Source organism: Somniosus microcephalus, chromosome 22, assembly GCF_052327205.1.
Source record: "Somniosus microcephalus isolate GS21.2 chromosome 22, FLI_Smic_1.0, whole genome shotgun sequence".
In the NCBI taxonomy this organism is placed as follows: domain Eukaryota; kingdom Metazoa; phylum Chordata; class Chondrichthyes; order Squaliformes; family Somniosidae; genus Somniosus; species Somniosus microcephalus.
In genome coordinates, this window is record NC_141008.1 from 12,811,499 (window position 1) to 12,838,240 (window position 26,742).

General features: G+C 54.1%; 1 protein-coding gene across 1 annotated transcript in view; it reads right to left on the minus strand.

The window, feature by feature from the left end:
• The window catches only part of atp2a3 (ATPase sarcoplasmic/endoplasmic reticulum Ca2+ transporting 3), an 824,766-nt gene extending 804,910 nt beyond the window's left edge, over positions 1-19,856 (minus strand). Inside the window, exons 1-2 of the mRNA XM_085964185.1 lie at positions 19,844-19,856; positions 15,114-15,196 (exon numbers count right to left, since the gene is read on the minus strand). The gene's annotated coding sequence lies outside the window, so the exon portion shown is untranslated. The remainder of the gene's footprint in view (positions 1-15,113; positions 15,197-19,843) is intronic.
• Between the last annotated feature and the right edge of the window lie 6,886 nt (positions 19,857-26,742).

Here is a 26,742-nt window from a genome sequence, read left to right on the forward strand (position 1 = left end):
GGCTCGATAGCTCTTTGTTGGCCGGTGCGGACACGATGGGCCGAAATGGCCTCCTTCCGTGCTGTTACTTTCTATGAACCTCCTTCCTGCGGATTCTGGCGATACGTGGTTTCCAAATCAAAATGGGGGCTGATCAACTGGCCAGAGGCACTATGGCAATCGACTGAACAGACCCACCAATGGCAGGACAGTATTTTATATTAAGCGTCACACAAGGTCCACAATTTTACCTGGGGCCAGTTTTCGGGTCGGTTCAAAGATCGCCCATTGTAACATCTGGGCCTCGTTTAAATGCCGCCTGAGGGAATCCCATCCGTCCCCGGGCGCTAATTCATGCCGCCCACAGGCTGTTCTCCGAGCAGACAAGTTTGCAGGATTGGCTGCCGAGCCGTCCCGTAGTGGTCCCACAATCGGTTGGGGGGCGGGGTGGGGGGAGAGGGGGGCGGGAGAAGGGAGGTCGAGGTCGTGGGTCGTGGCAGTACTCCTGCTTCTCCTGGCCCCCACTGGGATTAGTTTTTTTTCATGTTGAAACCTGGAGTTTTCAGGCCAGTTCTGGTGCTAAAATGGACCCGGCTGGCTTTGGGTGGCTGTCCTAGTTGCTTGCTCAACGGAGCAGGTAAAAATCTTGGCTCGTCGGCGTCCAGGGCAGTGACTTGGGGGATTTTAGCTCCCGGTTTCCGCCAGGTGGATAGGGTTAATATCACCCCCCCCCCCCCCCACACCACCCCCCCTTCCCCAAAACTCCCTCCCTCCCCTCCCGAACTCTTGGCACCATGGAAATAGATCTTTTCCAAGGGCACTGCTAAGTGGAGGAGGGATTAAGCAGTCGGTTCAAATATAAATCCCAAAAAGCAGCATGATTTAGGAGCACAATCGCCTGCAAGCTGCCCTCCGAGTCGCACAGCACCTTGGCTTGGACATAGATCATCGTCGAAGAGTCGATATCCTGGAACTTCCCCCTCCCCCGCCACTGTGGGAGCACCTTCACCACACGGACTGCAGTGGTTCACCACCTCAGGGCAACTAGGGATGGGCAATAACTGCCAGCCTTGCCAGCGATGCCCACATCCTGAGAAAAAAAATATTGGGAAAGATTTGGAATTTCCAACTTCCTTCAACATTGGAGAAATTGTCTAAGAGATCACTGTATCAGAGGAGCAGACATCCACCGTGAAGAATTAGCTACGTACACTGAGGAAATACTTAGGGATTGATCTTTTAAACAAGATAATGAACACAGAATGCCTCAATTAAACAAGTGATTGATAAATATGAGCTGGATACTGGCTGGGGTAGCAATCACACATCCTGTGAGGCAGTACTTGGACCTCCCAAATGACATCAAACCTTAAACCACAAGCTTGGAGTTGTGGAATGCAATCAAGTTCACCGACTCCCACAGGAGCCTTGTGATGGAGGCCAAAGAATTCAACGGCTGCAGGATTAAAGTACTGCCCAGTCAAATGCAGTTGGAATGGACTCGAACACCATAGAAGCACTGCAAGACCATCTCGTCTAGCTTCTAATACCTTTTATTGTCTCTTTTACTTCTTTTGTTTCTTTTATTCTTTTGTCCGATCGCAGCCCTGCCTCCGATCTATCTTCTTTTCTTTCCAGTTTTGAAGGGTTCGACCCGAAACGTCACCACGGAAGCTCAACGTAAACTCGAGGAACAGCACCTCATCTTCCGATTAGGCACTCTGCAGCCTTCCGGACTCAATATAGAGTTCAACAATTTCAGATCATAACCTCGGCCCCTATTTCATTTTTTCTTGTAATTTTCCACTCCTTTCCCCCCCCCCCCTCCCTTCCTTTTGTTTCTCTCTCACACCTGGCAGCTATCTCTTGCCCTGTCAGTACACTTTACACCTTATCTCAGCCTATTACCATCTCGTCTAGCTTCTAATACCTTTTATTGTCTCTTTTACTTCTTTTGTTTCTTTTATTCTTTTGTCCCTTTTATTCTTTTGTCCGACCGCAGCCCTGCCTCCGATCTATCTTTTTTACTTTCCAGTTTTGAAGAAGGGTTCGACCTGAAACGTCAACTCAAATTTCTCTCCACTGTTGTTGCCTGACCTGCTGAGTTTTTCCAGCATTTTCTGTTGTTATTTCCTCGTTAAATTAAAGCCATCGAGGGTCCTCCACCAAGAGTCAGTGATCCAGACTCATTCAATGTGGAGCTTAGGATAGGGATCCAGGTCTGCGGATGAACTCGGAGGTACAGTAGGCTGTGAACCGAGTTAACTGTATGGGAATGGCAGCAGGAGCAACAAATAACGAGACACAGAAATAATCAAAGGGACAGAGTACAAGAACTCCAGCTCTGATCTCAGACTGTGTTGTTAGCCTATCACAGGCAGGGTGAGAAATAGGGCCGTACAAATGTCCACAGCGCCCTTGGGCTAGTGGGAGGACATGGTGGCTCCCATTCCATACCCCAGTATGAGTCAGTACCCATAGAGCCATACCTCAATGAGCTCACGCCTTCAGCAGCATAGTGAGGAGACTGGATGGCAAAGAGGAGGAAGACAGCAGTCAAAGCACGAGCGTGCAAGTGCACACTCAAGGAAAAGGAAGATATAGACAAAGGAACAACCATGTTTCGGCTGCTGATGTTCGCCCCCTTGAACTACAGATCGCCTAAGCTCTTCCTTATCCAAAAGATATTCTGGTGCGAGAGCTGTTGAAGAGGCGGTGTTGCTGCAAGACACCTTTTGCAGGTTTGTAGGCAGGCGATGAACGGAGCAGTAACATCAGTCATCCAGCACCGTAATGCTGAGCGGGAGAGTTTGAACAGGGTACCATTGCCCATTTATACGCACACAATATCCTACAGCAAGCACCAGCCAGTCCTTCAACTGGGGAAAGGCAGTCAATAGCAAAGACTGGGCTTAACAGATACCAAGTTTGCTGTTCTCAAAGAAATAGCTTGACTGAGCCCCACGAGGCCAGGGTGTGAGCAGAGTAGGAAATGCGTGACGCTCTGCTGCCACACCTCACACGCAAGAGGCTAGTAAGCTGGTTCAAGCAATTAAGAACAGAAGAAGTGTCAGATAATGATAGCACTTACTGTGCAAAGGGGCCTCATTTAGGAGGCTCGAGATTTGCAATGCAAAATTGTTCAACTTGTCTTTTTTTTTTGGCTGAATGTTTATATTTGTCAAGATGAGCGATGTCACTGCAGAGGAATGCAAACATAGAAACATAGAAGATAGGAGCAGGAGTAGGCCATTCGGCCTCTCGAGCCTGTTCCGCCATTTAATGAGATCATGGCTGATCATCCAAATTCAGTACCGTCCCTGCTTTCTCCACATATCCCTTTAGCCTTAAGAAATATATCTAACTCCTTCTTGAATATATTTAATGAATTGGCCTCCACTGCCTTCTGTGGTAGAGAATTCCACAGGTTCACCGCTCTCTGGGTGAAGAAATTCCTCCTCATCTCAGTCCTAAACGGCTTACCCCTTATCCTTAGACTGTGACCCCTGGTTCTGGACTCCCCCACCATCGGAAACATCCTTCCTGCATCTAGTCTGTCTAGTCCTGTTAGAATTTTATAAGTTTCAATGAGATCCCCTCTCATTCTTCTGAACTCCAGCGAATATAAGCCAATCGACCCAATCTCTCCTCATAAGTCATTCCTGCCATTCCAGGCCAAACGCTTTGGTTTCCATTTCTGTCAGGCACTTTGTCACCAAGTATTGCCAGGACAGTGACTGCCCAGACAGGTAGGCCCCTACAACTCTTCTCAACAATACCTCATAGCCCCCAACCTCTGATCAGCTGCACCAGTGCCTATTCCTATACCACCACCCCCCCCACCCCAGCCATAATGCTCGTGATCCAAGTTAAAGACTTGCAGTGCTACAGCACCTTTCATGGCCTCAGGACTTCCAAAGCGCTTTACAGCCAATTAAGAACTTTTGACGTGTAGTCACTGTTGTAATGAAGGAAACGTGGCAAGCAATTTGTGCACAGCAAGATCCCAAAAATTAGCAATGTGATAATGACCAGATAATCTCTTTTTTTTTTTTTTTTAAGCGATGTTGATTGAGGGATAAATATTGACCAGGACACCGGGGAGAACTCTGGGATCTTTTATGCCCACCTGAGAGAGCAGACGGGGCCTTGGTTTAACGTCTCATCAGTAAGACGGCTCCTCAGACAGTGCAGCGCTGCCTCAGTACTGCACTGGAGTGTCAGCCTGGATTATGTGCTCGAGTCTGTGGAGTGGGACTTGAACCCACGACCTTCTGACTCAGAGGCGAGAGCGCGGCGCACTGAGTCCGACACTTAAACGAATGAGATTGTGGTAATATCTGGATTGTTTATTCTGCCCATTAGGAACTGGCCAAGCTCATTTCACACGCAACCCTCATGACTAGAAGAGACTCGTTCCACTAGGCTTGGCTGAACGGGATCAGGCACCAGAGCGGAAAGCACAGCACGGTGGCATAGTGGTTAGCACTGTTGCCTCACAGCGCCAGAGACCCGGGTTCGAATCCGGCCTCGGGTGACTGTGCAAACTCCACACAGACATTCTCCCCGTGTTTGCGTGGGTTTCCTCCGGGTGCTCCGGTTTCCTCCCACAGTCCAAAGGTGTGCGGGTTAGGTTGATTGGCTATGATAAATTGACCCTTAGTGTTAGGGGGTTTAAATACGTGGGGTTACGGGGATAGGGTGGGATATGTGTTGGTGTAGGGGTTACGGGGATCGGGTGGGATATGTGTCGGTGCAGGCTCGATGGGCCGAAATGGCCTCTATCTGCACTGTGAGGTTTCTGTGATTCTGTGACATTCACTCCTCCTCCTCAAATCATAAATGGCTCGAACTCCGCTCAGTGGGGGAAGCAGCAACAGTGCGCCAGTTCTGGCCTGAAATCTATGCAACCTGCACTCACAACTTAACCCATTCTGGTGAATCTGCACTGCACCCCCTCCAAGGCCAGTATCTCCTTCCTGAAGTGTGGGGCCCAGATAGAGTCTAACCAGAGCTCTGTACAACTAAAGCATCACTTCCTCCCAGTTGTAATCCAGCCCCCTCGAGATAACAGCCAACATTCCAGTAGCCGTTTTGCACCCGTGCTTTGTGCTCAAGGACATGCAAATCCCCTCGATTCTCCACAGCTCCTGGATCTCACTGAATGGCGGAGCAGGCTCGAGGGGCCGTATGGCCGACTCCTGCTCTTAGTTCTTATGTTCTAATCGTTCACCATTTAGAAAATGTTCTGATTTACCTTACTGAGATCCAAAGTGGATGACCTCACACTCCCCCCACGTTGAAATCCATCTGCCACCGTTTTACCCACTCACTCAATCATAACCATCCCCCAGATCTTCCTCCTGGTTCCCAAGCCAAGTGCAGACTCCTGCCACTGATTTCTAATCCGGGACAGGGTCCAACAGGACAGGACAAAAAGCAAAATACCGTTGGAAAATAAGAACAGAAAGTGCTGGGAACGCTCAGCAGGTCAGGCAGCACAGGTTCTGACCAAGGTCATGGCACCTGAAAGGTTAAACGGTTTTCCTTTTCTCCACAGTTGTTGCCCGAATTGCTGAGTGTTTGCGGCATTTTCTGCTCCTATCCCAGCAGGCTAGACACGGCGGGGTGGTGGGGCAGTGGGGGGGGGGGGAGATTTCAATTCAGCAGCCAGAAGTTGTTAGGAGAGTTGTATTTAAATCATCTTCTTAGGCAGTCCCTCGGAACCGAGGATGACTTGCTTCCACATTAAAAATGAGTTCTCAGGTGACTGCTGAGTCCAATGCGGGACCTACAGTCTCTGTCACAGGTGGGGCAGACGGTGGTTGAAGGGGCGGGTGGGTGGGGTGCTTGGGTTGACGTGCGCTCCTTGCGCTTGGCTTCCGCTTGCTCCCGGCGAAGAGACTCGGGGTGTTCGGCGCCTTCCCGGATGCTTCTCCTCCACTTTGTACAGTCTTGGGCCAGGGATTCCCAGGTGTCGGTGGGGATGTTGCACTTTTTCAAGGAGGCTTTGAGGGTGTTAGTGAAGCGTTTCCTCTGCCCACCTGGGGCTCTCTTGCCGTGTCGGAGTTCCGAGTAGAGCGCTTGTTTTGAGAGTCTCGTATCGGGCATGCGGACGATGTGACCCGTCCATCGGAGCTGATCAAGCGTGGTCAAAGCTTTGATGCTGGGGATGTTGGCCTGAGTGAAAACACCGACGTTGGTGCGCCTATCCTGCCAATGGATTTGCAGGATCTTGCGGAGGCAGCGTTGGTGGTACCTCTCCAGTGCTTTGAGGTGCCTGCTGTACATGGTCCATGTCTCTGAGGCATACAGGAGGGCAGGTATCACTGCTGCTCTGTAGACCATGAGCTTGGTGCCGGGTTTGAGGTCCTGATCTTCAAACACCCTCTTCCTCAGGCGACCGAAGGCTGCACTGGCACACTGAAGGCGGTGTTGGACTTCGTCATCGACGTCTGTCCTTGTTGACAGTAGGCTTCCGAGGTATGGAAAGTGGTCCACGTTGTCCAAGGCCTTGTCATGAATTTTGATAATTGGGGGGGGGGGGGGGGGGGCAGCACTGTGTGGTGGGGGTAGGTTGGTAGAGGACCTTTGTCTTACGGATGTTTAGTGTGAGGCCTATGCTCTCGTACGCTTCGGTGAAGGTGTCGATGATGGTTTGGAGTTCGACCTCCGAGTGTGCGCAGACGCAAGCGTCGTCTGCATACTGTAATTCGACGACAGAGGAAGGGATGACCTTGGATCTGGACTGGAGGCGACGGAGGTTGAACAGTTTCCCGTTTGTTCTGTAAATTAGCTCCACTCCAGCGGGGAGCTTACTGAGGGTGAGATGGAGCATTGCCGCAAGGAAGATTGAGAAGAGCGCTGGTGCGATGACACAGCCTTGCTTGACCCTGGTCCGTACATGAATTGGGTCTGTGGTGGAACCGTTGGTCAGGATCACGGCTTGCATGTCGTCGTGAAGCAGGCAGAGAATGGTGACAAACTTTTGAGGGCAGCCGAATTTGAGGAGGACACTCCATAATCCCTCACGGTTGACAGTGTCAAAGCCCTTTGTGAGGTCAAAGAAGGCCATGTACAGCGCTTGGCGCTGTTCCCTGCATTTCTCTTATAATTGACGTGCGGTGAAGATCATGTCCATTGTGCCCCTTAATGGGCGGAATCCGCATTGCAACTCTGGGAGGAGCTCTTCAGCCACTGGGAGAAGGCGATTGAGGAGGATTCCTGCGATGACTTTCCCTGTGACAGACAGCAGGGAAACTCCTCTGTAATTACCGCAATCGGACTTGTCACCTTTCTTGAAGATGGTCACAATTACGGCGTCTCAGATCCCCTGGCATGTACTCCTCCTTCCAGATAAGAGAAATTAGTTCATGAATTTGTGCCAGTAGTGCTTCTTCACCGTGCTTTAACTCCTTGGCGGGGATTCCATCTGCTCCTGAGGCCTTGTTGTTCTTCAGTTGTTGGATGGCCTTTTCAACCTCATGCCGGGCTCGGGTTGTGCGGAGATGGTGGCGGGTAGCATGCTGCGGGATGGAGTTGAGGACACTCACGTTGAAGACAGAGTCTCGGTTAAGGAGATCTTCGAAGTGCTCCTTCCAGCGGGCACTGACTGCCTCCCTGTCCTTGATGAGTACCTCTCCGTTCTTGGCCCGCAGTGGGGTAGGACCTTGGGTGCTTGGGCCGTAGGCGGTCTTGACTGCGCTAAAGCCAGCCTGTATTTAAATATCAGCTTGTTGGGAGGAGCAGAGCACGAACCGTTAGCAACACCGTGGTCAAGATGCAAGAGAGAGATAACGTATAACTGGCTGCCTGCTGACAATGGAGGCGAGAGTGGGTGTGGAGAAACTGTCTCCACTTGTGGGCAAGTCCAGAATAAGGGGGCATAAATACAAGAAAGACACTAACAGATCAAATAAAGAATTTAGGAGAAATTTCTTTACACAGAGTGGTGAGAATGTGGAACTCACCGCCACATGAAGTGGTTGAAGCGGATAACATTGATGCATTTAAGGGGAGGCTTGATGTATCCATGAGGCAGAAGGGGATAGAGGGATATGGGGGCAGGGTGGGAAGCGGTAATCAGAGTGGGAGGAGGCCCGTGTGGACTATAAGCACCAGCATGCACCAATTGGGCTGAATGGCCTGTTTCTGTGCTGCAGATTCTGTGTAATTCCGTGTAAAAACTTTACAGCGTTGAGCCTTGTCTTATACAAGAGTTGTTAATTATTGAATACCCAGCACACTGGGGCGAGGCAAGGCGAGGACCTTTGCAGCGAATCCCGTGCCAACTTCAAGTGATAATTTGTTTTTTTTTGGGCCATTTGACAGAAAATGTAAATGCCATATTCATACAGACCTCACTCTGCATTGTCGAAGTAAAAAAAAATATCAGAGCTGCCTAAAGCCAACAGTGACCCTAATCGCAGGAAAATGTTGTGTCCTCGGCCTAGCTCCAGGTTCATCCGGATAACACCAGCTTTCAAAATCAATAAAATGCATTCGAACAGTATTGAAAGACACTATGGCAATGCAAATTGATGGTGTTGCTGTACTTGGCAAGCATTCCTACGGCTAAGATGGTAAATGGACTGCCTGGTGTGACACTGACCAACACAGACCCAGAGGTTTCGGAGTGCTACCAGTTGGCCTCAGTTGCCCACCCCCCCCCCACCCCGCCGAGATAGAGGGATTTAAATCAACTGACCAGCCTCCCTGATCTCGATTACTTTCCAGGGACTTCGCTTGGAAAGATGCACAATTGGAGGTCGGGCGAGGACAGTAATGGGCATGGCTACGCTGCCCTCACGGTCGAATGGCCTGCCAATGCCAACAAGTCTAGATTCTTACATGAAGGGCGGCCACATTGAGAGCTTTCAGCTCCCTTGGATCCCTGTCAGCCAGAACGGGTCAGCGCTTTCAGAAAGGACAACTCTTAGCCGGGGAAACCCAATTCATGCAATCACAGAATGAGACAGCACAGAGGGAGGCCATTCGGCCCATCGTGCCTATGACGGCTCTTTGAAAGAGCTCTCCAATTAGTCCCACTCCCCTGCCCTTTCCCTATAGCCCTGCAATTTTCTTCCCTTCAAGTATTTATCCAATTCCCTTTTGAAAGTTACTACTGAATCTGCTTCCTCCGCCCTTTCAGGCAGCGCATCCCAGGTCACAGCAACTCGCTGTGTCAATAAAACATTCTTCATATCACCTCTGGTTCTTTTGCCAATTACTTTAAATCTGTGTCCTGTGGTTACCGACCCTTCTTGCCACTGGAAACAGTTCCTCTTTGTTTACTCTACCAAAATTGTTCATGATTTTGAACACCTCGATCAAATGTCCTCTTAACATTGTCTGCTCTCAGGAGAACACTCTCAGCCTCTCCACATCACTGAGGTGAATAGCACAGCAGCAATTACAGGGAAGCTAGATTCATAGAAGTTACAGCACATTCAGCCCAACTGGTCTGTGCCGGTGTTTCTGTGCCACACGAGCCTCCTCCCACCCGATTCCATCTCACCCTATCAACATATCCTTCGACTCCTTTCGCCCTCACGTGTTTATCTAGCTTCTCCTTAAATCCATCTATACTATTCACCTCAACCTCTCCCTGTGGCAGCGAGTTCCACATTCTCACCACTCTCTGGGTAAAGAAGTTTCTCCTGAATTCCCGATTGGATTTATTAGTGACTATCTTATATTTGTGACCCCTAGTTTAGGACTCCCCCCCACATCCTCTCCATCTACCCTATCAAACCCCTTCAGAATTTTAAAGGCCTCTATCAGGTCACACCTCGGTCTTCTCTTTTCCAGGGAACCCACCCAGCCCAAAGTTACTGTACATCAAGATAGGAGCAGAATAAAACAGTCACCAGAACGGTACATCGCATGATCTTGCACTGAAAACATTACTGAAGTAGAGTGAACGAGGCCTGACTACTGTGCTGCTGAATAACGAGTCTCTGAAACAGGGTCAGAGATAATTACCATTCTGCATGTTGCAATTTAATTGTAAAATAAAAAAAAAAGTTTTCAAATGTCTTCGTTGCCAAATTAATTCAGACTCTCAAAGATGAGATTTTAGAATCCGAAACAAAAAGGGAGATATCTGGAGCAAAAAACAAAAGGTAAATGTAACAAGGAAGGAGGAGATCTGTCACACGAGGTCGCACATCAGTTTCCATGGGAACCAGCGAATACCGTGTTTCAAACTGTGTTTTAGTTGGGCACAAGGACATGGAGAAGATAACTGCGTTTGACCAGCAACAACGTTCGAGTCTTTCGCAAACGCCAAGGTTGATCCTTCCCATCTGATCAGTAACAATCAATGGCATCTATGTCCCAATCCCCTTCACAATCAATCATGTCACAGGACAGCACTCACCAATACAGGAGCGGTGGCCGAGCGAGCAGGTGCTATTCACTGTTAACAACTAGTAAATGTAGGCAGTTAGACAAGTCTCAGAGTGTAAATGGAATTGCAAATTAACAATAGGGCAGTTTCAGCATCATCTAATCCCACTTGAGCAACTGTCTTAAACCTGTTTTTAACTCATTTTGTAACTTTTATTGTGAAAAAACCTGGGAAGGATAAACAGTTACAAATTACTCCGAGAACAGACTGCCGAGCCGGACCGAACCCATCCTACCCACCCCCTGCCACCCCACCCTGGTTCTGCACTCAATGTTAGCGAGAAAAACTGCACGTTGCAATGACGTTCTGTAACAAAGTCAGAAGTGCAGTTATTGGTTCCACCATCTCTCAGGCCCAATCCTAAATTCAGAGTGTTTAAGCTGCGAATCCCAGGATTGTAAATTCGATTAAAGAGCTCTCTGTAACTTTAAAAATAAACAGAAGGCTGTTAAGTATTCAAGAGTGAGAACTGAGGATGCCAGTAGACCAGAAGCTGCTTTGATGTACTTAATCAAGTGAGTTGGGGACTCAACTAACAACCCCAAGGTCGTGGATTCAAATTCTATTTGTCATGAAATATTAAAATTTGCATTTATATAGCGCCTTTAATGTAGCAAAACATCCCAAGGCATTTCGCAGGAGCGTTATCAAACAAAATTTGACACAAGCCACATAGATATTAGGACAGGTGACCAAAAGCTTTTTCAAAGAGGTAGGTTTTAAGGAGTGTCTTGAAGGAGGAGAGGTGGAGAGGCAGAGAGGTTTAGGGAGGGAATTCCAGAGTTTAGGGCCCAGGCAGCTGAAGGCACGGCCGCCAATGGTGGAACGAAGGAAATCGGGGATGCACAAGAGGCCAGGATTCAGAGGAGTGCAGAGATCCCGGAGAGTTGTGGGGCTGGAGGAGGTTACAGAGCCCATGGCGGGATTTGAAAACTAGGACTGAGCTGCTGACGGGTGATTAATGGTCAATTTACAAGACATCAGCTTTTACTGTGCAGTGCATAATTACTTCATTAATCAGCAATTGATTTCGAGGTGTCAGAAGTTTCTAGTTTTACAGCATTTGCTTTCAACGACATGGGAAGGAAAGGGGGAGAGAGAGAGAGAGAGAGAGAGTGCTGACTCAGGGTGCCATTGAGGAGGGAGTGGCCTCTGGCCTGCACTATGTGGTAGACTTATCCTTGGGTAAAGAGAGTGTCGTCACCACCAGCCTCTTTGCTGCCCATCTGTGGGGAGTACAGCGACTGTCTCTCAAGTAGTCCCTCGAGTATAGAAGATCAACGAGCGATATAACTGCAGTGTTTAAGATGATTAAAAGGATTTAATAGGGTAGATGGAGACAAACAATTTGCTCTGGTGGGGGAGTCCAGAACAAGAGGCTAGACCTCAAGATTAGAGCCAGGCCGTTCAGGGGTGATGTCAGGAAGCACTTCTTCACACAAAGGGTTGTGGAAATCTGCAACTCTCTCCCCCTCCCAAAAAGCTGTTGATGCTGTGGGTCAATTGAAAATTTCAAACTGAGATTGATAGATTGTTGTTGGAACATAAGAACCAGGAGCAGGAGTCGGCCAATCGGCCCCTCGAGCCTGCTCCGCCATTCAATAAGATCATGGCTGATCCAATCTTGGCCTCAATGCCACTTTCCCGCTCTCTCCCCAGACCCCTCGACTCCCCTGTAGTTCAAATGTCTGTCAATCTCCGCCTTGTATATATTCAGTGACTCCGCCTCCACAGCTCTCCGGGGTAGAGAATTCCAAAGATTCACAACCCTCAGAGAAGAAATTCCTTCTCATCTCCGTCTGAAATGGGCAACCCCTTATTCTGAAACTATGCCCCCAAGTTCTAGATACCCCCACGAGGGGAAACATCCTCTCAGCAGCCACCCTGTCAATCCCCCTCAGAATCTTATATGTTTCAATAAGATCACCTCTCAGTCTTCTAAACTCCAGTGAGTATAGGCCCAACCTACTCAACCTTTCTTCATAAGACAACCCTTCCATCCCAGGAATCAACCTCGTGAACCTTCTCTGCACTGCCTCCAATGCAAGTAACCCTTCCTTAAATAAGGAGACCAAAACTGTACGCAGTACTCCAGGTGTGGTCTCACCAGTGCCCCGTAAAGTTGCATCAAAACTTCCCTACTTTTATACTCCATGCCCCTAGCAATAAAGGCCAACATTCCATTCGCCTTCCTAATTACTTGCTGTACCTGTATGCCAAGTTTATGTGTTTCATGTACTAAGGGTTATGGAACCAAGACGGGTAAATGAAGTTAAGGTACAGATCAGCCATGATCTCATTGAATGGCAGAGCAGGCTTGAGGGGCTGAATGGCCTCCTCCTGTTCCTATGTTCTCCCAGACTGCATGCACGGGGTGTGGTGCGGAAGGGGTGGGAATGGAAGCCAACCCTATACGGCTGTAGCTGGCTCAGTGACGCCATAGACTGACTTTAAATTGGTTCAGTTTGCAGGCCTGTTAAACTGGCAGATTTCTCAGCTCTTCAAGACACCCAAATTGAAAAGCGATTGAAGCAGAAGCGAGTTTTCAATTGTACAGCTGGCAAATCAGTCTCGGCAATTTCTCTGGTTCAGCTCGGACGCAGAGGTCAATGGGCTGGGGTCAACTACTCTGTGGGGGAGGTCATGCATACATTGTGCAAACACCTCGACTGCTTGGAGGCTCTCAAGAACCATCTGTGTGACAAGCTCATTCCTCAGAGGCTCGAACAGACAAGATTCGCTCTGCTCTGAAGTTCGGATGCGTGCTTTGCCCAGCTGCTCTAACCAGGATAAACACACTTTCACAATGACATCAAACGCAGCTTCCGACTGCAGTCCTGTCATTCCCGAAACAAAAGCGAGATGAGAGGACGGAGAGAGAGCACAAAAACCCAGACATTTCAACTCACAGCCAGCTACAAGTGTGTCACACAAGGGTTCCTTCTTTCTCATGAACCTCTGAAAAATTTCTCATAACCCCGGAGGAGCCCTTCCTCGTGTTTAATTTGAAGTTGAATTGCTGTATTAACCCTTTCGCATCAAGAGACCTTTGAAGGATTCAGCCTACAATGTCAAAACCAGTGATCAACCCAAACAGTTACAGGCTCATCCCACTTCTTAGTTCTTCCAGAGGACACCCCGAGGTGGCAGGAGCGAGAAGCAGCACAGACCGGATTTATACAGCACCTCATCACATCCTCAGGTCCTTCCAAAACACTGTACAACCAAAGGATTGCTTTTTGAAATGCCATCACGGTTTTTAAGTCGGCAGACAACGTATACATAGCAAGATGCCACACCACCACCAACCCAATGATCAGATCATTCCGTTTTTGGATAAGAAAGGAATGTTGGCCAAGACGCCGGGAAAACTCTTCGAACAATGCTGTGGGATGTTTTGCGTCCACAGGAGCAGACAGATTGTCCTGTGGTGTACCGAGGGCGAGTAAAGACCCATCCCGTTTGTTTATTTACGTCTCCTCTGAAAGACGCCAGCTCTGTCAAAGCAGCACCGACTGCAGCGGTTACGTTGATGGGTCCTTACTTAATTTATATAAAATATGCCATCCACAATGTACACCTCACCATAATAGCAATATCGCACACTAATGACATCTTCCTCTTTGTGGGTAAATGTGATGACAACTATTGGCCTGTGTGGAGGGTAAACACCAACACGTACTGGTTGGGCCGAATGGCCTGCTTGCGTGTTGTAACTTCGATGCATTTCTATGTATGGCCTGGAGAGAAGGATCACTCAGATAGGGCGGAGTGGGGCCTTTGAGGAATCGGAAGTCAAGGGAACGGATCCTGAATTCCAGTCACTGGAGAACAGGGAGGCATTGGAGTTTGGCAGGGGCTTGGGCGATAGGTGGGATGGACAGAGGCTGTGGAGATTTAGATTAAGCTGAAAGTTGAGCAAGGCGGCGCGCAAGGTGAAGCAGATTAACAAGCTCCATGTCAAATAAAAATCAATGGTTTCACTAGCAGCAGCCAGGCAGTGTTCCGGGGGGATCTTGGCAACTTGACCACGTGTGGGATTAAGAAGCTCAGCTCAGGTCAAAAAGGACACCAAGAAGCACAGGATTTCTATCAGCCCGAGACACCAGTTCAGGAGGATCATAGAATCACAGCACAGAAGGAGGCCGTTCGGCCCATCGTGCCCGTGCTGGCTTTTTGAGCTATCCAATTAATCCCACTCCCCTGCTCTGTCCCCATCGCTCTGCAATTTCCCCCCCCCGTCCGTTCAAGTATTTATCCAATTCCCTTTTGAAAGTTACTATTGAATCTGCTCCCATCACAATTTAAGGTAGTGAATTCCAGAAGCTGCAACTTAGGGCGATTGGGTTCGGAGTCGAATCCAGATCGAGACTCCGGCCTGTGGGAGCCGAGAGCCTGGTCGTAGATTTTCCAACACCGAGGCGAAGGAACTTTCAGCTGAATCGCGACAAGATGCCGGGCAGGCTGTCGGAAAATAAAGCAACGGCCTGAGGTGCCGGAGGCAACAATGGAGGAGCAGGGTTGGGCATCGTGTGGAGCCCGGCCACGGACTTACAGTTGGGGTCAACAAGGGGGTGGCCGGTAAAATAGGAATTGGAGGGAAGAGCCCGGGCTGGCTCACACCAAAGCTGACTGTGGGGAGCGAAAACATTTGTGGAGTGGCAGCGGCTGCACTGGAACAGAATCTCAGCAGCTCAGTACAACCAACCAGAAGACTACTTACAAATGAGACGCAGGCAGCCAGCAGCAGGATTCGGACCAGGAGTTCTTCAAACTGCTCCAGCACAAGTTCCCACAGGGACTTCCCTAGAAAATATACAGGCATCGTGAATTACACAGACAGACAGACAGGATCACTGCTGCAATGCTTCAAACGGAAACACGGCTTGCTGCAATTGATGAAACCCAGCCAAAAAAAACAGGTCCCATTCTCCAATGGGTGAAGAGGCAAATTACAGCTTCAAAACCAAACCACGGAGAAAAAGGTCATCAGGAAGATCGCTGGTCTGTACCGAGAGTTAATATCAGTTCGGGGAAATAAATAAATCACTTCTGTAGGCCAGGGGTCCCCCTCTTGTACGAACATAAATTAGGAGCAGGAGCAGGCCATTCGGCCCTTCGAGCCTGCTCCGCCATTCAATAAGATCATGGCCGCTCCGCTACCTCAACTCCACCTTCCCGCACTATCCCCATATCCCTCAATTCCCTTAGTATCCAAAAATCTATCGAGCTCTGACTTGAATATCCTCAACGACTGAGCATCCACAGCTCTCTGAGGTAGAGAACTCCAAAGATTCACAACCTTTTGAGTGAAGAAATTTCTCATCTCAGTCCCAAATGGCTGACCCCTTATCCAGAGACTGTGACCCCCTCGTTCCAGACTCCCCATCTTAAATCGCTATCCAGCAGCCTCTGCAGGGAGGGCTTTCGTGTGGACTTCAAATCACGACAGGAGCAAGCTTGGCAGTGGTGCCTCGCACGGTCCAATAGCCTGCAACCACTCACGGTCACGGTTCACACACAAATAATCATGGCCGCTTGGGTGAGGTGCTGCAAGGCGAGCAGTGCCTGTAGACACGAGGAAAGGGTCACTGCCTTCGGAGAGCAGTGGGGAGGGTCTGAAAAACAGATTGGTTTAAAAAAAGTGTTTCAGACAAAATATGAGTTTGTCGCTCAGACAGCGGTACCAGATTTTGCGATGTTTACGTGACTCAAGGTCTCTCTTCTCTTGGGCAGTGAGACCACATCTGGAGTACTGTGTACAGTATTGGTCTCCTTATTTAAGGAAGGATGTAAATGCGTTGGAAGCAGTTCAGAGAAGGTTTACTAGACTAATACCTGGAATGGGTGGGCTGTCTTATGAGGAAAGGTTGGACAGTCTGGGCTTGTATCCGCTGGAGTTTAGAAGAGTAAGAGGTGACTTGATTGAAACATAGAAGATCCTGAGGGGTCTGGACAGGGTGGATGTGGAGAGGATGTTTCCTCTTGTGGGAGAATCTAGAACTAGGGGTCACTGTTTAAAAATAAGGGGTCGCCCATTTAAGACAGAGATAAGGAGAAATTTTTTCTCACAGAGGGTCGTGAGTCTTTGGAACTCTCTTCCTCAGAGGGTGGTGGAAGCAGAGTCTTTGAATATTTTTAAGGCAGAGGTAGATAGATTCTTGGTAAGCAAGGGGGTGAAAGGTCATCAGGGGTAGGCGGGAATGTGGAGTAATCGGATCAGCCACGATCTTATTGAATGGCGGAGCAGGCTCGAGGGGCCGACTCCTGCTCCTAATTCGCATGTTCGCATGTCAAATACTGACCGAATAGAGGAATCGATAGATTGATTCACATTTGCAAGACATGCTTACAGAGTCCTCAACCTACAGGTTCTCTCCAGTCCAGGATGTGTTGTGCTTGTTACGAATGTATTATCTACAGTAAAGTTTCGTGTACATTTTGTCCTGCTGCTTATATTATTAATAACTCCTCCGCCTGGCATAAGACTAGAGGCCAAATGTGTACAAAGAAATAAAAGGGTCAGGTTGACAATCAGTCTTCCTCCCTTTTAAGTTTAAATTATTCAGCACAGCCTCATTTGAAGTTAATTGTCTTTATCTCACCAAAGCGCACTTTTAAAAAGGTCCTGCCTCCTCCGCCTCCTCCTCTTTCTCCTCCCTCTCTGCCAACCCTCGCCCCATCACCATTCCTTCTAAATCTGGCCAGTCCTGGCAGCCGGCTAGGGGCAGGTACAGCAAGAGGGGGCGAGCAGGGGCCTATTGCATCTCTCCCTCCACCCCGTGTTGCCGTGGAAACAAGCAGCAAGGACTGGAAGCACGCAGCTCCCTCACACTGGCACCGGTCCAAATGGCAGCCCTGACAAAGAACTAGGAGTAGTTCAGTCACTTCTTTTTAAATTCTTGGAATTCTCAACAGCGTTGTTGGGAACACCGCCATCACACGGACAGCAGCGGTTCAAGGCGGAGGCTCAGCACCCCCTTCCCAAGGGCAACTACGGATGGGCAATAAATGCTGGCCTGGCCTGGACAGAGACACCCACTTCCTGAGGAAAAATAAAATAAAAGTCGGATTTTCTCCTGTTTGGGATTATGCCGATTGAAGCTGTAGGCCTCGGCACGAGCAGATTAAGAGGGGTTGCCGGTCGGTACATGTCAGAACTTGGCTCCGTCCGCAGTTTAATCATCTGCAGGCTCACAGTTCCTGAAGAGCAGAAACTCAACCCAGTTAAAGCACGGTTGAGGGAAGCCCATCAAACTAGTTAAAATCAGGCGATTCTGGCTCTGTATGCAATGCCTGGCTCACTCAGGTGCAGCTGCGCTACATTCTAAATCCAAGTTGGCCTATTGCACCTTCACCCGTGACTGCACTAACCATGCCCATAACAGGAATTGTGCATCATCCCATGAAAGGATTCAGTCATTTCCAACCCTCCAAGGACAGCTCTTCCCACTACAGGGAGACCATTCCAGGAACCCTCCAAGGACAGCTCTTCCCACTAGAGAGACCATTCCAGGAACCCTCAACATAAAATTGGAATAAGAGATGAGTTTTATTCTACATTTTCAAAAGATTTGGAAGTGGAGGTCCCATACTAACACAACACAGCCATTTCACCTCAGTGCTGTTTTTAAAATGATAGAACACATTGTTAAGATTCATTTTGCTATTACTCCTCGACTTCCACCTATCACAAAGACCTCGATAAGCTAATATTAGGGAGCGCAGCAGAGTGAAGACTAAACTCCCGCAAGATGTGATCGGATAGAGCTCAGCCTAATGAGGACAGTTCACATCACAGTGGTTTTTGCCCACTGGGGGGAGAGATTTCGATCGCTCTCCGCTCGGACACAGATGTCCCAGAGTGCTTTGCAAGGCGATGGTCAGCCAGCACGAGGACAGAAAGATAAGGCGGCGATGAGGACAAAAACATGGTCAACAGGAAAGATCCCTCAGAGGCTTCTGAAAGCAGTTGAGGGAGTGACAAGGCGGGGGGGTTAAACTGGAGGTCCAAAGGACTGGAGCAGAATCACTGAAGGAGTGACTGCCACTGATTGAGGGACTAAAGTCAGTGTCAGGGAGTGGAGAGGCAGGCAGGGACATGTGCCTCACTGGGGTAGTGAGGGGTGAAGTCATGGAGAGATGAAGAGGAGGACGAGAGGCTTAGAAGACAATTCACTGGGACACAGGGAGCCAGGGAACCTGAAGGGTGGGGTCAATGGACTTTGTGGGGGTGAGAATAGAGGCAGCAGTGTCCTGGATCAAGTGTAGCTTGTAGAGGGTGGAAGCAGGCAGACTAATAAGAAAAGCCTGAGAGAAATCAAAGTTATAATCACAGAATCACAGAAACCCCACAGTGCAGATAGAGGCCATTTCGGCCCATCGAGCCTGCACCGACACATATCCCACCCTATCCCTGTAACCCCACGTATTTAATCCCCCTAACACTAAGGGTCAATTTATCATAGCCAATCAACCTAACCCGCACATCTTTGGACTGTGGGAGGAAACCGGAGCACCCGGAGGAAACCCACGCAAACACGGGGAGAATGTGCAAACTCCACACAGACAGTCACCCGAGGCCGGATTCGAACCCGGGTCCCTGGCGCTGTGAGGCAACAGTGCTAACCACTATGCCACTGTGCTGGTGAATTCTGGGTTTGATAGTGATGGGGCGGGGGGGGGGGGTTTGATTCGGGGATCGGTAGTGATTTGGGGGGGGGGGGGGGGGGTCAAAAATGGCAATGCAGGGTTCGGACAAGAAAGAAAGTGGTTCGATAATGTGGGATGTGAAGCGGAGCGTGGACTCTGTGTTATGAATCTCACCATCAGGAAGAAACAATTCATGAAATAACACTGGACGGCCAGCTGGTGGCGCCATCCGAGGAGTATAAATACTCGGGCGTGGGCCCCAGCTTGCCCAGGGACATTTTGTAAGACAGGAACTAGTGAAGTACAACTAGATCTCCATGTTCTGAAACAAGTTGATTAAAGCCTTGCTTTATACTCGAACCAAGTGCGTAGTGAGTTTTATTACGTCACTCTATACCACTGGATTTTCAATCAGGTGTAGACAGCCCATGGACAGGACTGGCGATGTTGTCAATTCTTTCTCCTCTTTAATAATGATTGTATTTATGTCAACGTCTACATTTATTGTACAAAGTAATTTGGTTGATATAAAATCTCCAGCAGGTGGACAATAATGCGCAGCCCCTTGGCGTTGGGAGCTGCCTCTCCTCAGTGCTCACCTGGGACTGCGGTTACCGCCCACTCCCCGATATCGGGACCACTGTCCAAACCTTGCAACAACCAGTTCTTTCTTTATCCATCTATTCATCACAGTATGGTCGAAAACACCAACCCGGATTAACTGTCCAATGTAAACCAACAGTCTTTACCAGATATTCTATTTGAGCAATTCAAAATACAAATGGAAGAGTCAATATTTACCTTCCTCCGCTGGCAATTCTGGTTCAGGCACAACATGGAAAAGAAGAAAAAGAATAAATTAGTGAATCAGTAACCAGCTGGTGACTGAGGAAATAGCAAGAGTTTACAGTTGTGAATCTCAGAGCCTCTCGGCACTTTCCAAACCAGCTATCTGCCCAGCGAAGACGCCGAAGAGCCGGGAACTGCGGCCAATAATAGGCAGGCGGCCTCCATTTTTAGTACAAGTTAAAACAGTTTGTGATCTCATTACGCTAAGGTAGTAAAGGCGGGTTCACGATCAGTGTCCGCTGCTCCTACCTCAATGATTAGGTATTTGTGTTGAACAAAGCTGCCTTTTGAATGCATTTCCCTATCTCCACCACCCCCCCACCCCCATTTTAAACAGAGTCTAGACCCGCTAATGTAAACAGCACAAGAATCTCCACTGGGTTCCTGCATCCATCACTCTCCACACCCAGAGAGCTCGGACCAGGGGGATAGTTAGAAAGAAAGAACTTGCATTTATACAGCGCCTTTCATGGCCTCAGGATGTCCCAAAAGATTTTACAGCCAATGAAGTACTTTTTGGAATGGAGTCATTGTTGTAATGTGGGAAACGCAGCAGCCAATTTGCGCACAGCAAGCTCCCACAAACCTAGAGAGTACTGCCCACTGAGCCACAGCTGACACACCTGACAAAGCTGCCCTTGTGTAACGTGTATGCATGACTCCTGATTTTGTCACCTCACTGATTTGTATTGAAATGTCCGAGATTTGCACCTTCCTATGCACAAACACCTTGGCTCTTCTGCTTTTTGTTTCTTTGATAAAAAAAAAATGAAACATTTTGTTTTAAAATCTTATGCTGCTGAAAGGCACATCAATCTTAGGTGTCAGCTGTGGCCCAGTGGGTAGCACTCTCGCCTCTGAGTCAGGAGGTTGTGGGTTCGAGCCCCACTCCAGAGACTTGAGCACAAAACTCTAGGCCGACACTCCCAGTGCAGTGCTGAGGGAGTGCTGCACTGTCAGAGGTGCTGTCTTTCGGATGAGACATTAAACTGCTCTCTCAGGTGGATGTAAAAGATCCCATGGCACTATTTTGAAGACGGGGAGTTCTCCCCGGTGTCCTGGCCAATATTTAACCCTCAACCAAGATCACTAAAACAGATGATCTGGTCATTATCACATTGCTGTTTGTGGGAGCTTGCTGTGCGCAAATTGGCTGCCGCGTTTCCTACATTACAATGGTGGCTACACTTCAAAAAGTACTTCATTGGCTGTAAAGCGTTTTGGGACGTCCGGTGGTCGTGAAAGGTGCTATAGAAATGCAAGTCTTTCTTTTTTTTCCTTTAGGGTTAGCTGCGAGGCGGTTCTTTGCCCGGGGGGGGCAGTCCTCTGGAACAAGCTGCCAGTTCGTGTGGCGAGGGCTGACTCGCTGAACACCTTGGGGAACGGGACCACTTCCTGACTGGGACGAGGGAGGGGGGCGGTCACAGCCAGGTAACATGAGCACGGTCAGCGTAGTCTCCTGGACTAGTGGGTTGGGGACGAATTTATCAGATTTATTTTTTGCTAATTGGCCTTGGGGTTTTCCTCTACCAGCAGATCACACGGCTGCTGGTTGGCGGGGGGGGGGGGGGGGGGGGGGGCGGGGGAGATCCAATCACAATGCTTCAGGGCGGGGGCTCGCTCGATGGACCCGCTGGTCAGTGCCTGCCCATAGCTCTCACATGTTCGTGAATATAAAGCCTTGTCAGTCTGCACGTACAGTTCAGCTGCCTGGCTGGTTTTCTACTGATTCTGCACACACTCAACCTTATTTTGAAAGAGTAAAATTGCCCAGAGCTGTGAACATCTGCTTGGTGCAGTGTAGAATGGGACAGGTCTTCCTCAGCTAATGACAGTATTTGGTTCTGCAGTACAGCTCCCCAAAGATCACTGAGCAATGCGTCCAAGATGAGAATAACAGTCATTGAAGATGGGAATTTGTTTCAATATTCATTAATTTAAATGCTTCCTATTTCACTAAACATTCAAGGACAATGTAAATATGCTTCAAACTGATTGATGTAATTGGATAAACACGTGAAAGCTCAGACCAAACCACTGACGGGGCTGTTTCTCAGCTCTGATGCAGTAAGACTTATATGGACTCTGCTATAGTGCACTGAAGAATGTGTAACACATATTGGATAAACAGTTGGGAGTCAAAATTCAACTAATGAATAGATAGTCTGCTTTATAAGAAATGTAAGAACCTTCGCAATACACCTACTGAACATCAAACGTCAGGTCCTCCCCTCGCGAGTGTTCATCCCCTCGGCCCCCCCCCTCGCGAGTGCCCATCCCCTCGGCCCCCCCCCTCGCGAGTGCCCATCCCCTCGGCCCCCCCCAGCCTCCCGAGTGTCCATCCCCTCGGGGGTGTCCATCCCCTCGGGGCCCCCCCCCCTCGCGAGTGTCCATCCCCTCGGCCCGCCCCCCCCGTGTCCATCCCCTCGCCCCGCGCCCCCCTCGCGAGTGTCCATCCCCTCGGCCGGCCCCCCCCTCGCGAGTGTCCATCCCCTCGGGGGGCCCCCCCCCTCGCGAGTGTCCATCCCCTCGGGGGGGCCCCCCCCCCTCGCGAGTGTCCATCCCCTCGGCCGGCCCCCCCCCCCCTCGCGAGTGTCCATCCCCTCGGGGGGGGCCCCCCCCCCCTCGCGAGTGTCCATCCCCTCGGGGGGCCCCCCCCCTCGCGAGTGTCCATCCCCTCGGGGGGGCCCCCCCCCTCGCGAGTGTCCATCCCCTCGGGGGGGCCCCCCCCCCCCGCGAGTGTCCATCCCCTCGGGGGGGGCCCCCCCCCCCCGCGAGTGTCCATCCCCTCGCCCCGCCCCCCCGTGTCCATCGCCTCGCCCCGCCCCCCCCCCTCGCGAGTGTCCATCCCCTCGGGGGGGCCCCCCCCCCTCGCGAGTGTCCCATCCCCTCGGGGGGCCCCCCCCCCCCCTCGCGAGTGTCCATCCCCTCGGGGGGCCCCACCCCCTCGCGAGTGTCCATCCCCTCGGGGGGCCGCCCCCCCTCGCGAGTGTCCATCCCCTCGGGGAGCCCCCCCCCCTCGCGAGTGTCCATCCCCTCGGGGGGCACCACCCCTCGCGAGTGTCCATCCCCTCGGGGGGGCCCCCCCCCTCGCGAGTGTCCATCCCCTCGGGGGGGCCCCCCCCCCTCGCGAGTGGCCCCCCCCCTCGCGAGTGTCCATCCCCTCGCCCCGCCGTGTCCATCCCCTCGCCCCGCGCCCCCTTCGCGAGTGTCCATCCCCTCGCCCGCCCCTCGCGAGTGTCCATCCCCTCGCCCCCCCCCCCTCGCGAGTGTCCATCCCCTCGCCCCGCCGCCCCCCCTCGCGAGTGTCCATCCCCTCGCCCCCCCCTCGCGAGTTGTCCATTCCCCTCGCGAGTGTCCATCCCCTCGCCCCCCCTCGCGAGTGTCCATCCCCTCGCCCCCCCCTCGCGAGTGTCCATCCCCTCGCCCCGCCGCCCCCCCCTCGCGAGTGTCCATCCCCTCGCCCCGCCGCCCCCCCCTCGCGAGTGTCCATCCCCTCGCCCCGCCGCCCCCCCTCGCGAGTGTCCATCCCCTCGCCCCGCCGCCCCGTGTCCATCCCCTCGCCCCGCCCCCCCTCGCGAGTGTCCATTCCCCCGCCCCCCCCTCGCGAATGTCCATCCCCTCGGGGGGGGCCCCCCCCCCTCGCGAGTGTCCATCCCCTCGGGGGGGCCCCCCCCCTCGCGAGTGTCCATCCCCTCGGGGGGGGCCCCCCCCTCGCGAGTGTCCATCCCCTCGCCCCGCCCCCCCGTGTCCATCCCCTCGCCCCGCCCCCCGTGTCCATCCCCTCGCCCCGCCCCCCCCTCGCGAGTGTCCATCCCTCGCCCCGCCCCCCCCCTCGCGAGTGTCCATCCCCTCGCCCCGCCCCCCCGTGTCCATCCCCTCGCCCCGCCCCCCCGTGTCCATCCCCTCGCCCCGCCCCCCCTCGCGAGTGTCCATCCCCTCGCCCCGCCCCCCCCCTCGCGAGTGTCCAGCCCCTCGCCCCGCCCCCCCCCTCGCGAGTGTCCATCCCCCCGCCCCCCCCTCGCGAGTGTCCATCCCCCGCCCCCCCCTCGCGAGTGTCCATCCCCCCGCCCCCCCCTCGCGAGTGTCCATCCCCTCGGGGGGGGCCACCCCCTCGCGAGTGTCCATCCCCTCGGGGGGGGCCCCCCCCTCACGAGGGGGGGGGGCCCCCCCCCTCGCGAGTGTCCATCCCTCGGGGGGGGGCCCCCCCCCTCGCGAGTGTCCATCCCCTCGGGGGGGGGCCCCCCCCCCTCGCGAGTGTCCATCCCCTCGCCCCGCCCCCCCCTCGCGAGTGTCCATCCCCTCGCCCCGCCCCCCCTCGCGAGTGTCCATCCCCTCGCCCCGCCCCCCCGTGTCCATCCCCTCGCCCCGCCCCCCCCTCGCGAGTGTCCATCCCCTCGCCCCGCCCCCCTCGCGAGTGTCCATCCCCTCGCCCCGCCCCCCCGTGTCCATCCCCTCGCCCCGCCCCCCCCGTGTCCATCCCCTCGCCCCGCCCCCCCTCGCGAGTGTCCATCCCCTCGCCCCGCCCCCCCCCTCGCGAGTGTCCATCCCTCGCCCCGCCCCCCCCTCGCGAGTGTCCATCCCCCCGCCCCCCCCTCGCGAGTGTCCATCCCCCCGCCCCCCCCTCGCGAGTGTCCATCCCCCCGCCCCCCCCTCGCGAGTGTCCATCCCCCCGCCCCCCCTCGCGAGTGTCCATCCCCCCGCCCCCCCCTCGCGAGTGTCCATCCCCTCGCACCCCCTCGCGAGTGTCCATCCCCTCGCCCCCCCCGCGAGTGTCCATCCCCTCGCCCCCCCTCGCGAGTGTCCATCCCCTCGCCCCGCCGCCCCCCCCTCGCGAGTGTCCATCCCCTCGCCCCGCCCCACCGTGTCCATCCCCTCGCCTCGCCCCGCCCCCCGTGTCCATCCCCTCGCCCCGCCCCCCCCTCGCGAGTGTCCATCCCCCCCCGCCCCCCCCCTCGCGAGTGTCCATCCCCCCGCCCCCCCTCGCGAGTGTCCATCCCCCCGCCCCCCCCTCGCGAGTGTCCATCCCCCGCCCCCCCTCGCGAGTGTCCATCCCCCGCCCCCCCTCGCGAGTGTCCATCCCCCCCGCCCCCCCCTCGCGAGTGTCCATCCCCTCGCCCCCCCTCGCGAGTGTCCATCCCCTCGCCCCCCCCTCGCGAGTGTCCATCCCCCGCCCCCCCCCTCGCGAGTGTCCATCCCCCGCCCCCCCCTCGCGAGTGTCCATCCCCCCGCCCCCCCCTCGCGAGTGTCCATCCCCCCGCCCCCCCTCGCGAGTGTCCATCCCTCGCCCCCCCCTCGCGAGTGTCCATCCCCTCGCCCCCCCGCGAGTGTCCATCCCCTCGCCCCCCCCTCGCGAGTGTCCATCCCCTCGCCCCGCCGCCCCCCCCTCGCGAGTGTCCATCCCCTCGCCCCGCCCCCCCGTGTCCATCCCCTCGCCCCGCCTCCCCCTCGCGAGTGTCCATCCCCCCGCCCCCCCCCTCGCGAGTGTCCATCCCCCCGCCCCCCCCCTCGCGAGTGTCCATCCCCCGCCCCCGCTCGCGTCCATCCCCTCGCCCCCCCCTCGCGAGTGTCCATCCCCTCGCCCCCCCCTCGCGAGTGTCCATCCCCCCGCCCCCCCCCTCGCGAGTGTCCATCCCTCGCCCCCCCCGCGAGTGTCCATCCCCTCGCCCCCCCTCGCGAGTGTCCATCCCCTCGCCCCGCCGCCCCCCCTCGCGAGTGTCCATCCCTCGCCCCGCCCCCCCGTGTCCATCCCTCGCCCCGCCCCCCCCTCGCGAGTGTCCATCCCCCCGCCCCCCCCTCGCGAGTGTCCATCCCCCCGCCGCCCCTCGCGAGTGTCCATCCCCCCGCCCCCCCCTCGCGTCCATCCCCTCGCCCCCCCCTCGCGAGTGTCCATCCCCTCGCCCCCCCCTCGCGAGTGTCCATCCCCCCGCCCCCCCCCTCGCGAGTGTCCATCCCCCCGCCCCCCCTCGCGAGTGTCCATCCCCCCGCCCCCCCCCTCGCGAGTGTCCATCCCCCCGCCCCCCCCTCGCGAGTGTCCATCCCCTCGCCCCCCCCCTCGCGAGTGTCCATCCCCTCGCCCCCCCCCGCGAGTGTCCATCCCCTCGCCCCCCCCTCGCGAGTGTCCATCCCCTCGCCCCCCCCCTCGCGAGTGTCCATCCCCTCGCCCCCCTCGCGAGTGTCCATCCCCTCGCCCCGCCCCCCCGTGTCCATCCCCCGCCCCGCCCCCCCCTCGCGAGTGTCCATCCCCCCGCCCCCCCCTCGCGAGTGTCCATCCCCCCGCCCCCCCCTCGCGAGTGTCCATCCCCCCGCCCCCCCTCGCGAGTGTCCATCCCCCCGCCCCCCCCCTCGCGAGTGTCCATCCCCCCGCCCCCCCTCGCGAGTGTCCATCCCCTCGGGGGGGGCCCCCCCCTCGCGAGTGTCCAACCCCTCGGGGGGGGCCCCCCCTCGCGAGTGTCCATCCCCTCGGGGGGGGGCCCCCCCCTCGCGAGTGTCCATCCCCTCGCCCCGCCCCCCCGTGTCCATCCCCTCGCCCCGCCCCCCCCGTGTCCATCCCCTCGCCCCGCCCCCCCCTCGCGAGTGTCCATCCCCTCGCCCCGCCCCCCCCCTCGCGAGTGTCCATCCCCTCGCCCCGCCCCCCCCTCGCGAGTGTCCATCCCCTCGCCCCGCCCCCCCGTGTCCATCCCCTCGCCCCGCCCGTGTCCATCCCCTCGCCCCGCCCCCCTCGCGAGTGTCCATCCCCTCGCCCCGCCCCCCCCTCGCGAGTGTCCATCCCCCGCACCCCCCTCGCGAGTGTCCATCCCCCCGCCCCCCCCTCGCGAGTGTCCATCCCCCCGCCCCCCCCTCGCGAGTGT